Here is a 15,230-nt window from a genome sequence, read left to right on the forward strand (position 1 = left end):
GGTCTTTTGACAGAAATAAAGTAGTGAAACATTAAAACAAGTTTGAACATGATTTTTTTCATGAAAAATGAGTGAATTATCCTTATTGAACCATTACCTGTTAGTCATAAAATATGATAAAAAATTCACACTGCTTTTTAGGATTTTTTTCAGACATCTTTTGGATTATTAAACATGCACCACGTCAAATTGACCTGGGAACACCATTGCTGCTCCTGACAAATGAACATAATATGAGGGTTAAAAATGTTTAAAAAGACAAAGGATTTCATTGAGTGTCTCAAATTTCTTTTCACATGACTCTGTTCAGGTTTTACCGGATCTTATCTGGATTTAGCAAATCAGACAATACCAACTGTCTTGCTAATGCTAATGCTAGCTCTTCCCTGCTGAATGTGGCTACTGTATGTGCGGTGTGCTGCAGGGGTCAATCTCTGGCTCCATACCATTGTGGAGCCTCGCAGTCCTCTGCCCTGTCTGAGCATGGAGCTCTCGGTGGGGCTGGGTCACGACGGAGCCAGTGAGCTACCCATCGATCAGCCCTTATCTGACCAGACCTGACAGTTCAGAAGCACAGCTGGGGGGCCGAGAGAGAGAGAGGGAGAGAGAGAGGAGAGAGAGAGAGAGAGAGAGAGAGAGAGAGAGAGAGAGAGAGAGAGAGAGAGAGAGAGAGAGAGAGAGAGAGAGAGAGAATATGCTTTACATTGGCTGAATAAGCTGTACTGCCAGAGCAGAGTGTAAGTTATTGGTGCCTCGGGGTTCTGTGATAAGACCACAACAGGGCCCTGGGAGAGAGAGAGAGAGAGAGAGAGAGAGAGAAAGAAAAAAAGAAAGAGGCTGGCCGAGATAAGTTTAGAGGTGGAGTTGCGAGAGACTAAGTCAAAGTAGATGACGTTTTATCTCTGAACACTGATTTAATACCTTGCCCCTTTCTTGTGCCCCTTTCAGATTACGTTACAGATTCCTTCCTCACCACACCTTTCACACCAGATTCAGGACCTAAACACGCACCACAAAAGAGTGCGTGAGTGCGCACCACAAAAGAGTGAATGCTATGATGATATACAGGTGCATCTCAAGAAAATTAGATATAAAAAATGTGAAACTCATATATTATATAGATGTATTAAACACAGAGTGATCTGTTTGAAGCATTTATTTATTTTATTGTTGATGATTATGGCTTACAGCCAATGAAAACTCCCCAAAATCAGTGTTTCAGACAATCAGAATACTATATAAAACCAATTGGTACTTTTGGCAGTGTGGGCAGTCCTGCTGGAAAATGAAATCTTCCAGCAGATAAAACACAGTGGATCAACACCAGCAGATGACATGTCTCTCCAAACCATCACTGATCATCAGTAAATTTTACATTTCATTTAAAGTAAATCAAGGAGGCAGAGTCTGGAGGAAGAGTGGAGAAACACACAGTCCAAACTGCTCGAAGTCTAGTTTGAAGTTTCCACCAATCAGTGATGGTTTAGAGAGACATGTCATCTGCTGGTGTTGATCCACTGTGTTTTATTATTAAGTCTAAAGCCAGTGCAGTTTTGTTTTCCCACAAAATCTTACAGCACTTCATGCTGAACCTCTGCTACTGACAACTTTTATGGAGATGCAGATTTTATTTTCCAGCAGGACTTGGCACACTGCCCACACTGTAGAAAGTACCAATTGGTCTTATATAATATTAAAATTTTCTGAGACACTGATTTTAGGGTTTTCATTGGCTATAAGCCATAATCATCAACAATAAAATAAATAAAAGCTTAAAATAGACCACTCTGTATGTAATACATCTATATAATATATGAATTTCACATTTTGAACTGAATTAGGGGCATCTGTATGTAAGTGATTACAATATTTGAGTGTACCCACAGATGTTTCTACAGCTGGGCCTATAGATCCTGCTCTACACTACTTAGTTGAGTAGTTGTTGCTTCTCATAATCTTGATTAGAACATTACTCAAATAGAGTTATTCACTGTATACCTGTAACTCTACCTCTTCACTACTTTACTTTAACTGATGCTCTCAAACACATTTAGAGACAAGCAATTTAAGGAATTAACTCTTGATGAGTTCAGCACAGCTGTTAACTGAAAGCCTGAATTCTGTCATCTACGCAAGAGGTGATATTTTTAGTTTACTGAAAAATTCCATATGTTTTTCTTCATTATTTTGGATGACTTTGGTATTAATCTACAATGTAGACATTTTTGAATAATGAAAAAAACACACACTTTTAGAATTTAAGGAGTGTCCAAACTTTTGACTTCTACTGTATTAAGAAATGACAGCATACAGAAAGCATTACCATCCACATTGGACACCATTATGGGTTGTAATAATCGTGACTGGCAGTGTCTGGCTAGAATTGTCCATGCAAACACAGGACTCATTCACATATTCTGAAAGTCAGTGCAGCATTTTTAAGCTTTTAGGGCTGTGACAAAAGTCATGGGACATGACACTTGTTCCTGTATGATCCAGCCTGTAGTAACATGTGCACCAAAATGAACCACAATGGTCTCAATTTTGAGCTTAAACCAGCTTGAACTAAGAACTTTAATCACACAAGATTTGCATGGAAGTCTTTGAGTGGCGATTACATAAAGCATATTTGTCTTTACTGGAAATGATTTGTAATAATGGGCATTAAGTATTATGAATATAAGGCCATGCTGGATAGAATACGCCTTTAGAAGATCTGAATACTTCCATGTGTGCCAGCGATCTGAGGGCAGTGTAGAAGAAGCGCTTGTTGAAGGAGCTCTCGGGGTTCCCCAGCTTTCGCCCGTGGCATGTGCTCCTCTTGGTGGTCCCTTGCATCATTAGCAGAAATGTACAGTCCTCAAACAAATCCAATTATTGTCCGACCCTCCCTCAGCGCTCCACTGGCAGCAGAACTAATAGTGTCCCCGTTTCCACAATGGCCGTCTCAGACCCTGATGAGTCAGCTGCGTCTCGACGAGAGAATAAGTGATTTATTGAAGCGTGTGGACGCCATTTAGCAGGGTCATGTGTGGGTTCGGGGGTGGCTTTCTACTGTTTTTTAAAAAATTTAATCCTTCCAATGAATAATCTTTTTAACCCTTTTGTGGTGTTCGGGTCTGTGGGACCCGTTTTAATTATTCATCAAATGATACAAAAAAAATATTTTTTCTAACTCAAACTCATTGGCATTGGCTCATTTTTTTGTGAAAAACAAATATCAAAACACATTTTCGATAAACACACACTGTACACCCACCCCCCCCCCCCCCCCCACACACCCCCCCCCCCCCCCCCCCACACACACACACACACATTTATATTACATACAGTATGTTTGGCCAAGGGCTAATAAACATTGCTTCATTTGTAAATTTGAAACTAAACAAATTTTCTACTCGTATCTTGAGTTTAATTCATTTTCTTTTACATTTTATTAAAAAACTAATAAAAAAAGAAGAGTAGCACTTTTTGAAAGAAATTTAACATAAGAAAGGTAAAGGGCAAATATTAACCATGTGAGCTGTTTATATTGCTTGCAATGCAGGTGAAGCAAGCATGTGTAAAGCATTTTAATGTAAAATTGCTGAATTAAATGCAAGTAACAAAGTAAACAAGTAACAAAAATATGAACACCACACAAGGGTTAAACTGTAAGCATGGATAACTTGAATTAACCCTTGTATATTGAGAAAATTTGCAGTCTTAAAAATTGAATAGTAGTATTTACTGAAACCTTTTTAATATAACATAATTGAGCTCAAAACGTTAAGATATTATGCCTAATTTTATATATATATATATATATATATTGCTTTTGCACAATAATTCCACTTCAATTTTATTACCCGATATGCAAATAGATGGTGCCAGAAGCCAATGAAAAAGATCCCATGTGCACATGTATAACTGGCCGCAAAATTTACCTACCTCATAATAGTTTTAGTTGCACTAATGGTAATTGGAATTTTCCAATTTAATATAATGCACATTAGTGTGTAGTCTTTTCCACCAGAACTACTTTCCCTTAGGTATTTGTTTATAGACAACCTTTTACAATGGTTGACAACCTAACCACAGTGTTGTAGGTCATAAGAGCAAGTTACCACTAATTTATTTCAAAGAGTGTCTTAATGCTGGCTGAGAACTGCAGTGCTGGATTAATTTACCAATGTAACTGAAAAATCAAGTAAAAAAATACTTTTAAACATTTTGGTTAACTTTGTGAAGGAGTTAAACAAAATTAAAAATGAACTTAATTCAAAGGTGTCCTTCCACATCAGTGTTTATATGCTTTGCCCAGTAATTCAGAACTAAGGAAAAAATTGTTAGAATTTGTCTATAAGTACCACCAGGAAAGTATAATTGAGATAGGTAGGTGTATATTTAGAACAGTTCTGTTTACACTAGTTAAAAGTAAAAATCCACCCCAGGGTTTTGTTCCAACTCTGCTGCAGCTCAGCCCACAAAACCCAGGGGTGGATTTTTACTCTCTGGACCTGGACTACCCCCCTCTGTGCGAACTATAGGTTTAAATAGGATCTCCAGTGGATTTTGCATTTTACAGGCGACGTTTAGATGTACGAATATTCATGAACAAGAGCCAAAATCCTATCCTTCCCTCCAATGCACTCTTCCACCGGACTAAAGCAGTGTTATACTGAATCACTGGAGCACTTTTTTTTACAAAAACTAGATCACATGGCATTCATTAATACTAGAGACCACAAATAGACTTTAGATTTTAAAATGACTGAAAAAATGATGGAATGAGACAACCTAATGTCTTAACTAATCATTAATTAACACTAGTTAAAACATTAGTATTAATTCAAACTATTCAACAAGAATTGTTATTTGTAATGTATTACTGATCAATTTCCAAAGTGTTATTTTAGACTTTGTGTCTATTCAATGGTCAATCAATTAGTTGATTGATTTTATTCCAAAAAGCAGAATTCGCTGTGTAAAGAAAATAACGGAATTATCTTATAATAAAGAAATAGTTGATATATGGTTATTCATTGGAGAGGCTCCATCATCAGAGATCTGTCTGGTAGAACCCATGAGAAGACGTTTTGTGAATGTGATGATTGATAGATGGACTTATCAGAGCAGACGTCAGGGTGTGATAAGCCTGAGAGGCCTGGGGCTACCTGAGGGTCCAGGGTGACTCTGTAAAGCCTCTGGACCACCGAGCCTTTCAGAGAGTAGCACATACCAACTGGACCTTTCAACTGCTCACTTTAACACACTTAAAGAAAAGAAACTCTGACTGATTGATGTAAAGCAAAAGACCTTTCAGTAGAGAATGCTGTCGCATGCTTTCACTGCTATTGATACTCTGTATCAGGTATATACGAGGGATATAGAGAGTAAAACCATTAGCAAAAACTAGACCAAATATATATCGTCACTGTCCAATAAAAAACACTTATCTCCATTTTAGTTGATTTTAAGTTTACTACATAATTTGAGCAGGCAAACTGTCCCTTACACTGTGCCAAAATATCTTGATGAATGGACCGATAAAGGTTCTTCAAAATGACCTGAAACAAACTCTTTGTATATTGACTTCCATTGAAAGTTTACAAAGTTTTTTTCTCTTGCCTGTAAAGTTGCTGTTTTGGAGATAAGTGTTTTTCATTGGACAGCGACGATATGTAAATTGAGACATATATTAGGTAGACAGATCTGCCAATGGGGTAAGCAGTTTTTTTTACTAAGGTTTCTTAAAATAAGCTAAATTCATCTAAAAGTCTCAAGATGATTGAAGTAAGACTTAAATCAAGCAAAAATCACTGACTTTTTTGGCTTTTATTTGGACACAAGAATCAGAATAATGTGACTTATCAATCTTATAAGTTGATAATTGTAAGTAAGACAGATTAAGATTAAAAATTAATTTACACTTACACAATAATTAGTAAGACAAACATTTGTATCAGAGAAAAAATAAGATCTATTGCCTCCAAATTAGATATTTCCACTTTTGCCAAGATTTAGTTTTTTTTTACAGTGTAGGCAAAAGGGTAGAGTGCTTCTATACTAAATATTAAAATATATTAGTTTAAATAAATAAATAAATAAATGAATAAATAAACACAGCAGGTAATTAGGTTACCTCTAGATTTGTGAGAACTAGAAATAGAATTCTCATTGAACTTTTTATTAAGGAGAGTTTTCAGGTTTGTTTATTTAAAATTAATTAAAATCAAATTTATTGTAAAAAAAATACTATAAGATCTAAATTGCAAATCAAATATTTTATTTTTGATGATTGAAAATGTGAATGAAATTAAATAATAAAATTGACGAACCACCTTGAGACAAGAATAATGGACATTTCATCCAAGTAAGACTTTGTCCCATTAGATCCTTGTAGATACAGCCAAATTAATATGTGCTATATTTAGACTTGCACTTCTTAAATCATGAAGGCACCTAAAATAATAACTGTTTTTTTCCTATAAGGAATGGATTGCTAATGTATTTTTTGCAGTGTATTTTCTGTTTCATAGTCAGGGTTGGAATTCACCCAAAGCCTACCCAGAATCAATGTCTGCAAGCAGACAATTTTTACCTGGTCCTTAAATAAATTAAATCCTTATTTTATTAGGGTAAGGCTTCTATGATAACCCTCTTTGGCATGTAATATATATTTTTGGAAGGAAAAATATAATTTTTTAAAAGCTTTGTAATTCCTGTGGATATATCAAATATAGCTCTTTTTATTTTGACTTTTGAGAACAAACTATTTATTAGAATTTTTAGATGTTTAAGAGCAAGGAAAAAACTAAATATGCAGGACAGTTCTACCTGCATAACGTTGCTTAAAGACAATGAATGAAAAAAAAATAATAATAAGATTACAACAAGCATATAAATGTAAATGCAAATACAAATATAAATATCCATATGTTCTTTTGTACATATTCTTGCACATATACATATTTTCTTTTTATTTGTGATCCACTTGCAATGTTTGTAAAATTATATGAAAAAATAAATAACCATAATAAAAAAAATAAAAAAAATACAGTCATATGAAAAAGTTTGGGTACCCCTATTAATCTTAATCAAATGACTCTGTTTGTGGCGTGCTTGCAGAAATGGCTTCTTTTGCATCACTCTCCCATACAGCTTCTCCTTGTGTAAAGTGCGCTGTATTGTTGACCGATGCACAGTGACACCATCTGCAGCAAGATGATGCTGCAGCTCTTTGGAGGTGGTCTGTGGATTGTCCTTGACTGTTCTCACCATTCTTCTTCTCTGCCTTTCTGATATTTTTCTTGGCCTGCCACTTCTGGGCTTAACAAGAACTGTCCCTGTGGTCTTCCATTTCCTTACTATGTTCCTCACAGTGGAAACTGACAGGTTAAATCTCTGAGACAACTTTTTGTATCCTTCCCCTGAACAACTATGTTGAACAATCTTTGTTTTTAGATCATTTGAGAGTCATTTTGATGAGCCCATGATGCCACTCTTCAGAGGAGATTCAAATAGGAGAACAATTTGCAATTGGCCACCTTAAATACCTTTTCTCATGATTGGATACACCTGGCTATGAAGCTCAAAGCTCAATGAGGTTACCAAACCAATTTTGTGCTTCAGTAAGTCAGTAAAAAGTAGTTAGGAGTATTCAAATCAATAAAATGATAAGGGTGCCCATACTTTTGCACCGGTCAAATGTTGGTTTAATGCATATTGCACATTTTCTGTTAGTACAATAAACCTCATTTCAATCCTGAAATATTACTGTGTCCATCAGTTATTAGATATATCAAACTGAAGTGGCTGTTGCAAACACCCAAATATTTAGAACTAAAAATGTTTAAGATTAATAGGGGTGCCCAAACTTTTTCATATGACTGTATATATATATTAATAATATGGTGTGTGAAGGTGTAATAACCAAACACTATGCCATAGAGGGTTAATATTTATTTTATCACCTTAACGTTAGATAATTTCTGGATCTCTCTTTGTTTCATATTTCAGAATTCAGAACTCTCTCATGAACAGAGTTTCTCGTAAAGTCGTTATATAAGCTTTTGTTCCAGTTTTAGCCTCATATCTGCTGCAGACCGGCTGAAACGATGACGTGTACGCACTGGAAATACACTGTATGCTGTCATGGAGAGCCTGCAGCCACAAATAGCCCAGTGTTGAAGTGGAAGTGGTGTAGAGATAATTGCGGTGGACCTGCTGGAGACTCAGAGCTGAAATATAACTCACACGGCTCAATGACAAGCTACACGCAGATCAGCCGAGAGGTCGTGTTCTGAGGTGGGTCTCTCAGACAGACAATGAGATTAATCTGCTGTTGAGAGCTCCTTGCACACCCAAGTGCACCATTATTCCGTGCCATTCTCTGAGTGACGGAGCGGTAGCCTCCGGGCTCACTGTAGAGCCTGGTTTTGTGTCTGTAGAGAGCTGAGAACGTTGCTTTACACTTCAGCCTCTTTATAACAGTGTAATAACAGTCTGCAGACAGAAGGACAGAGGCTAAACTGGGCGGCTTCTCATTGTGAATGGTGTTGGGATGAGTTAAGTGATATTTGATCTATTTTCACTCTTTTTCCATTATAGTTCCCATTAGAGTCCCTGTCCTGAATTTCACATGCTGTGGGCCTGATTGAGACTATTCAAGACTAAAAAACATTTTAAAGAGACATTTTTTTATTTAAAAGTAATTAAAAGTAACCAATTACTATTACATTTATGTCATTTAGTAGACACGCTTATTGGGAGTGACTCACAAAGTGTAGACAAAGTGTCATTCACATGGAATATCCAAAGCAAGTATAATAAAAATATATGATAAGAAATTAAACATGGTATTGTATTTATTGCCCCTCTAAAAAGGGGTTCCACAGTCTTCAAAGCAACTCAACAAGTTAAAAAACAAATTAATCTTATATGCCACAAGACTGTTAAACACTAAATAAATGACCCTTGTGCAATATCAGTAGTATCATTTAGTGCATTATCAGTATCTCTGTTTTTTGATATGTGCAACATATGGGACTTGGTTGCAGACATAGAGTATGTATACACACGCATATATATATATGTACAGTGTGTATGTATACATGATGTAATTATGTGTATAGTTATTGCTGGATGTTTCTCCTAAGCCACTAAGCCATATAACTAAATTTAATTCCTTTATACACTACTGATGTGAAATTGAATGACAATAAACCAAGTCTAAGTCTAATCAATAGATCAAGTAATGTAAAACTATAAAAATAACTTCTAAAATCAATTTTACAACCAATGTCAACCGATGACATCCTGTACTTTTGCTGTCTAGATTACTTATTGGCAGATTGTATCACATACCACATTGTTTGGTTGCTTATAGAAGCATTGACGACCTTTAATGGAGTTAATTACAGGTATACACTCTCATTGACCACTCACTGTCTGTTCATTTGGGCTTAATATTTGAATGTTATATAGAGTTAATTACAGATAGACCCTCTCACTGACTAATCGCTGCCTTTTTGTTTATTTGGGTTTATTCGAATGTTATATAGAGTTAATTATATGTAGTATGTCTATGTATAATTAACTGTATATATCATTAGAATAACTTAAAAAAAACATAAAGTTAAACCCAATAAACATAAAGTCATTGGTCAGTGAGAGTATCTACCTGTAACTAACTCTATATAACATTAGAATACTAAACCCAAATAAACATAAATTCAGTGATTAGTCAGTGAGAGTGCCTACCTGTAATTAACTCTATATAACATTAAAATACTAAACCCAAATAAACATGAATAAAGTCAGTGATCAGTAAGAGTGTCTACCTGTAATTAACTCTATATAACATTAGAATACTAAACCCAAATAAACAAATACTAAAGTCAGTGGTTAGTGAGAGTGTCTACCTGTAATCAACAATATAGACCATTAGAATAAACCAAAATAAACATAAACTTATTATAAAGAAGGTGTGCTGCAGAGTTAATTACTGGTAGACACTCTCAATGACCACTGAATTTTATTGTTTATTTGAGCTTATTTTAATGTTCTATAGAGTTAATTATAGGTAGGCTGTCCATGTGTATTTGACTGTATATAACATTAAAATACTAAGCCCAAATAAAAGTTATTGATCAGTCAGTGACTGTAATTGACTCTATATAACATTAGAATAAACTTAAATAAACATACAGTCAGTGATTGATGAGAGTGTCTACCTGTAATTAATTCTATATAATATTAGAATATTAAACTCAAATTAACATAAAGTCAGTCTTTTCTAAAGAACTTTTAAGAACTGTTTTTTTTTTTTTTCACTTAATAAATGAAGTGAAGTGGCTGCTGGGGGCTGACAGATCTTGGGCACATTTTCCAAGCCGTCTGTGAGTATCTTCAGACAGGGATTAGTGTAAACGACTGTGTTAAGTGCTTTAACTCTACATGTCTGTGTCTGTCTGTCTGTCTGTCTGTCTGTCTGTCTGTCTGTTTTTCTGTCTGTCCACCTCTCTGTCTGTCTATGAACTTGTCTCACAGGCATGTGTGACTGATTAAATGTGTGACTATGTCTTTGTGTGTAGATGTTGCAAAAAATGTATAAATCTGGTCTAAAGGTTAAATATCAAATATATGTGTGTTACAGTGATTAATTTCACTGACATATGGGTTTAAGTTAGTTTAAAAGTTTGGTATCACTTTACCTATCACCTCATAAATTATTCTCTATTAAGCTTAACTCTAACCCTAACCCTAATCTTAAGATTTTATGGTTAGGTTTGAGTTATATTTAAGGTTTGGATTAAAATGTGGGTTAGGATGAGGTTGTCTGTGTGGGTTTCCTCCGACAGTCCAAAAACATAGAGATCATGTAAATCGGATTCCTTAGTGCCCAATGCAGTCCTCCAGGTGGATGGTTGTTTCCGGTTGAGAGTATGCTGTGCGAAATTGGCAGCCACTTCTCACTGGTGTGTGTTGATTGGTTAAGTGATGTGTGTGGGTGATTGTGTGTAGAATATTATTGTAAGCATCTCTGTGTGCACAGAAAGGCGAAAAAGGTGCTATGTATAAGTATTATTGTAAAGATGCAAGTAATTACATAATCATTTACATTAAGCTGAGAGTTCGGTTGCGTTTAAGAGACATTCAGTTAAATGTTAATTGAGCATCTATGAGGTATTTATAATGGACTATCCAAATAAAGTGATACCAAAAGGTTTGCTTACAGTAAATACACTGACTTAATATAAGTAAACATTGTCTGGAAACAGTCTGAAAAAAATCTTGTAACATTTTCACAGTAATACAAAACTGTAACACAAATACTCTCTCTTTCTCACTTTCTCTGTTTCTCTTTCGCACTCTATCTCTGTCTTTGTCTCTCTCACACATTCTCTCTCTCTACCCTTGCAGAGAAAAGAAAAGTGTATAAAGTATATGTTTTAAAAGTATACGTAACAAGGAAAAGTACATATTTCTTAAAATTCCTACCTAAATACCTAAATACATATTAAATGTACTATTTTGGAACAACTTATGGCAACTTAAGTGTATTTTAATTGTAATTAAGCTATATTTAAACACAACATAAAAGCATTACATTTTGCTTTTGAGTACTTTTTTTCATATAACTTCTGCAAACTTGAGTAGATTTAAGCATGTATTTTTTAAACATAATTTTTAATACACTTGAAGTGTATTGTAAATGTACTACTTTGAGAACTGATGCATATATTGTACACCTTAATGCTGCTGGAAAAAAATACACTAAAGTGCATTTTAAGCAGTATTTAAGGCCACTATATACAGTATATGTTGCATTAGCACAGTGTATATTTAAAGCATAATGCTTAAAAATACATTTTATGGAAATACAGGGAAAGTATATTTAATGTGTATTTTTATAAAGTATATTAATTTGAAAATGCACTTTTAGTATTCTTTACCTAATTTTTACATACTTTTTATTGGTCTTAAGTATACTTTCTTTTCACATGGTTAGCTCTGTCTTTTATTCTCTCTCTCTCTCTCTCTCTCTCTCTCTCTCTCTCTCTCGGTGGCCTAAAGGCCTCAAAGTCAAACAACCCTGAGAAAAGCTCTGGAATGGAGCCAGACTGATAAAACTATCCTGACCTGTCAATCAAACTCTCTTCCTTCAGAGCGTCTTCTTCCCTCCATCATCTGCCCAGCGAACAGCTCGCGATATCGAAGCGGCATCAGGTAACAAAAGCAAAACGACAGCGGCAGAATAGCCTGATTAACATGGATTTACTGGCTTAGTGTCCAATCAACCAGTGGGCGAGAGAGAGAGAGAGAAAGAGAGAGAGAGGGAGAGAGAGGGGAAAGAATGGAGGAATGTTCTAAAGGTTGGCAGATCCGTGCTCTCTGGTTGTCGGGAGCAGATCTAAATAAACGTTGTGCTGTTTTCCTCTGCGGTATTCGCTGTAGGGTCCGATTTACCGTTCGTGCATAAGCCTCCTGTAAACAATACAAGCTTTTTTCCTCCTCCCTGCTTTAGATATGTTTCGCTAGTGGAAAATTCAGTGTGGAAGTCTGGACTGAACTGGAGGACCGTCAGAAAACTCTAGTGCACTTATTTTCTGCACTTTTCTCAGCTTTTTCTCAAAATCATATTTAACATAAGGTGCAAATGTGCAAATATAACACTAAAACACAATTTAATACACATAACTGATGAGAGACCCTACACATCATACATATATATATGTGGTTTTTAATCACACTTTTCATGCATCTTGGCATGTTCTCCTCCACCAGTCTTACACACTGCTTGTGGATAACATGCTAAGATGCATGTAAACTGTGATAGATAGATACTTTATTGATCCCCAAGGGAAAATTCTAGACATCCAGCAGCAGGTATGATACACAAAGTTACAAAAGGATAAAATATAATGATACATATAAATACAATAAAATAAAAAATAGAATGTACAGTGTATAAGTCCAGTCTATAGTGTGTGTGTAATGGTGAATGGAGGTAGTGCAGTTGAACACAATAGACAGTGAACACCAGTTGATGTGCATAAAGTGAGGATAACTGATGTCAGCCATACAGACAGTGCAAATGCACAGTTATATAATGATTTAAATTTAGCAGTGCAAAAGATACGTGAACAGTAGACGGATGAACTAGTGAATGAACTACTGTGACCATAGCTGAGGGTGTGGCCAGAATTGCCGGACTGAAAAAGTGTCACAGAGTCTTCACTTTGCTGTGCTGAGAGGAGTTGAACAGTAATCAAAAACCAGGGTTATTTCACCAAATATTGATTTCTGAACTCTTAAAACTTTATGAATATTATGCAATTTCAGCAATTTATAATTTTCTGTAAATAAATGCTCTAAATGACAATATTCCAACTTGAAAATTGAGTTTACTTAACTTTTTTAAGGCAGCCGATTTGCTCTTTTTTTTTTTGTAAGTAATGGGGAATGAAAACTTGAGTTAGCATAAATTAAAATATCAAGTTATTACAACTAAAGGGGAAGTTGATTTATTTGTAAGGTAGCCCAGAGGGAATCACTACACACTGAGGGTGAGTGTCTGTCAGAAACTGTTGGACACACCCAGTATGCAAATAGATTGTGAGAGAAGCCAATGAAAAGAAGCTGCTATTGACAACAGACTAAACTCAGTTATTATAAGTTGGTTCAACTCAAAGATCTCAGTTTGAATAGTACAGTATATGTGCCCACGAATGTTCAACTTACTCAAAATACTCAAAATAGTTGAGTATTTTTAAAAAATATCCAATTTTATGTAAAACAAACTTAAATCATTTGAGTTCAAACTATATATATGGGTTTACAGTGCAGAAGTTTACTTTACACCAGCAGCTTTAACAACCAGATCTGTTTCTCAGTTCTTCATAAAATAGATCTATCTTTCTTTTTTTCCGTCTGTTTCACCTCCTCCTCCGGCTCTGAGCGTGTGTGTACAGCCATTAGAAAGGAAATCAAACGTGTAAATGCGGGAGACTTCAGAGTCGGGCCGGGTCACGGCCCTCGCCTGGGAAGAAAGAGTCAGGGCCGAGAAAACGCCTCTAATAGCTTAAAGATGCGGCTACTTGGACTTCAGAAGAGGGTGACACGCATTCTTCAGCGCGCGCCGCTATAGGCCTTATTACCATTAGCCAAAATTGCAGCTCGCGCCATCACCGGCACTGCCACCTCCCCTACACATCACCCCCAACCCGCTCGCCAAATCTCTCAGGACAAGAGCATATTTTGGGAGCGATTAGAGACAGGGAAAATGCGGCAGTGCGTGTCCGCTGAGCCGGTAACTTCGTGTGAGGCACACATGAACCTTCTTACTGCAGATATACCCAATTATACTGAATCTGTGGAAGAGGCTTTAAAAAATACAGCACATTCTCGCCATCCAATGGGAAACATGTATCTCCAAAATTGGTGAAAATCTTAACTTGGAATGGAAAATTAACATTAAAGCAATAACATACGATTAATTTGGAATCAGTAATGCATATTTTTTTTAACGCAAATGATGCTCTAGAAAGGAAAATTAAGAGAGCACTTCAGTTTCTGAATCAGTTTCTCTGATTTTGCTATTTACATGTTTGTGTTTGAGTAAAATTAACATTGTTGTTTTATTCTATAAACTATAGTCAACATTTCTCGCAAATTTCTAATAGAAATATTGTCTTTTAGAGCATTTATTTGCAGAAAATGATGAATGTAAAATGTCTGAATTAACTAAAAAAGATGCAGATCCTTCAGACCTCAAACAATGCAAAGAAACCAAGTTCATATTCATAAAGTTTTAAGAGTTCAGAATCAATATTTGGTGGAATAACTCTGGTTTTTAATCACAGTTTTCCTGCATCTTGGCATCATGTTCTCCTCCACCAGTCTTACACACTGCTTTTTGGATAACTTTATGCTGCTTTACTCCTGGTGCAAAAATTCAAGCAGTTCAGTTTGGTGGTTTGATGGTTTGTGATCATCCATCTTCCTCTTGATTATATTCTAATGGTTTTCAATTTGGTAAAATCAAAGAAACTCATCAGTTTTAAGTGGTCTCTTACTTTTTCCAGAGCTGTATAAACTAGTATTTTAATTGACGCACATTCGTTGTCTATTGTATTGTTATTTCATGTTGCACCATGGTAATTTCGTTACACTGTGTACCTGTAATCAGATGTAATGATAAAAGCCTCTTGACTTGACATGACTTGAACCCCAGTCTCCCACAA

This window comes from Astyanax mexicanus, chromosome 7 (assembly GCF_023375975.1).
Source record: "Astyanax mexicanus isolate ESR-SI-001 chromosome 7, AstMex3_surface, whole genome shotgun sequence".
In the NCBI taxonomy this organism is placed as follows: Eukaryota; Metazoa; Chordata; class Actinopteri; order Characiformes; family Acestrorhamphidae; genus Astyanax; species Astyanax mexicanus.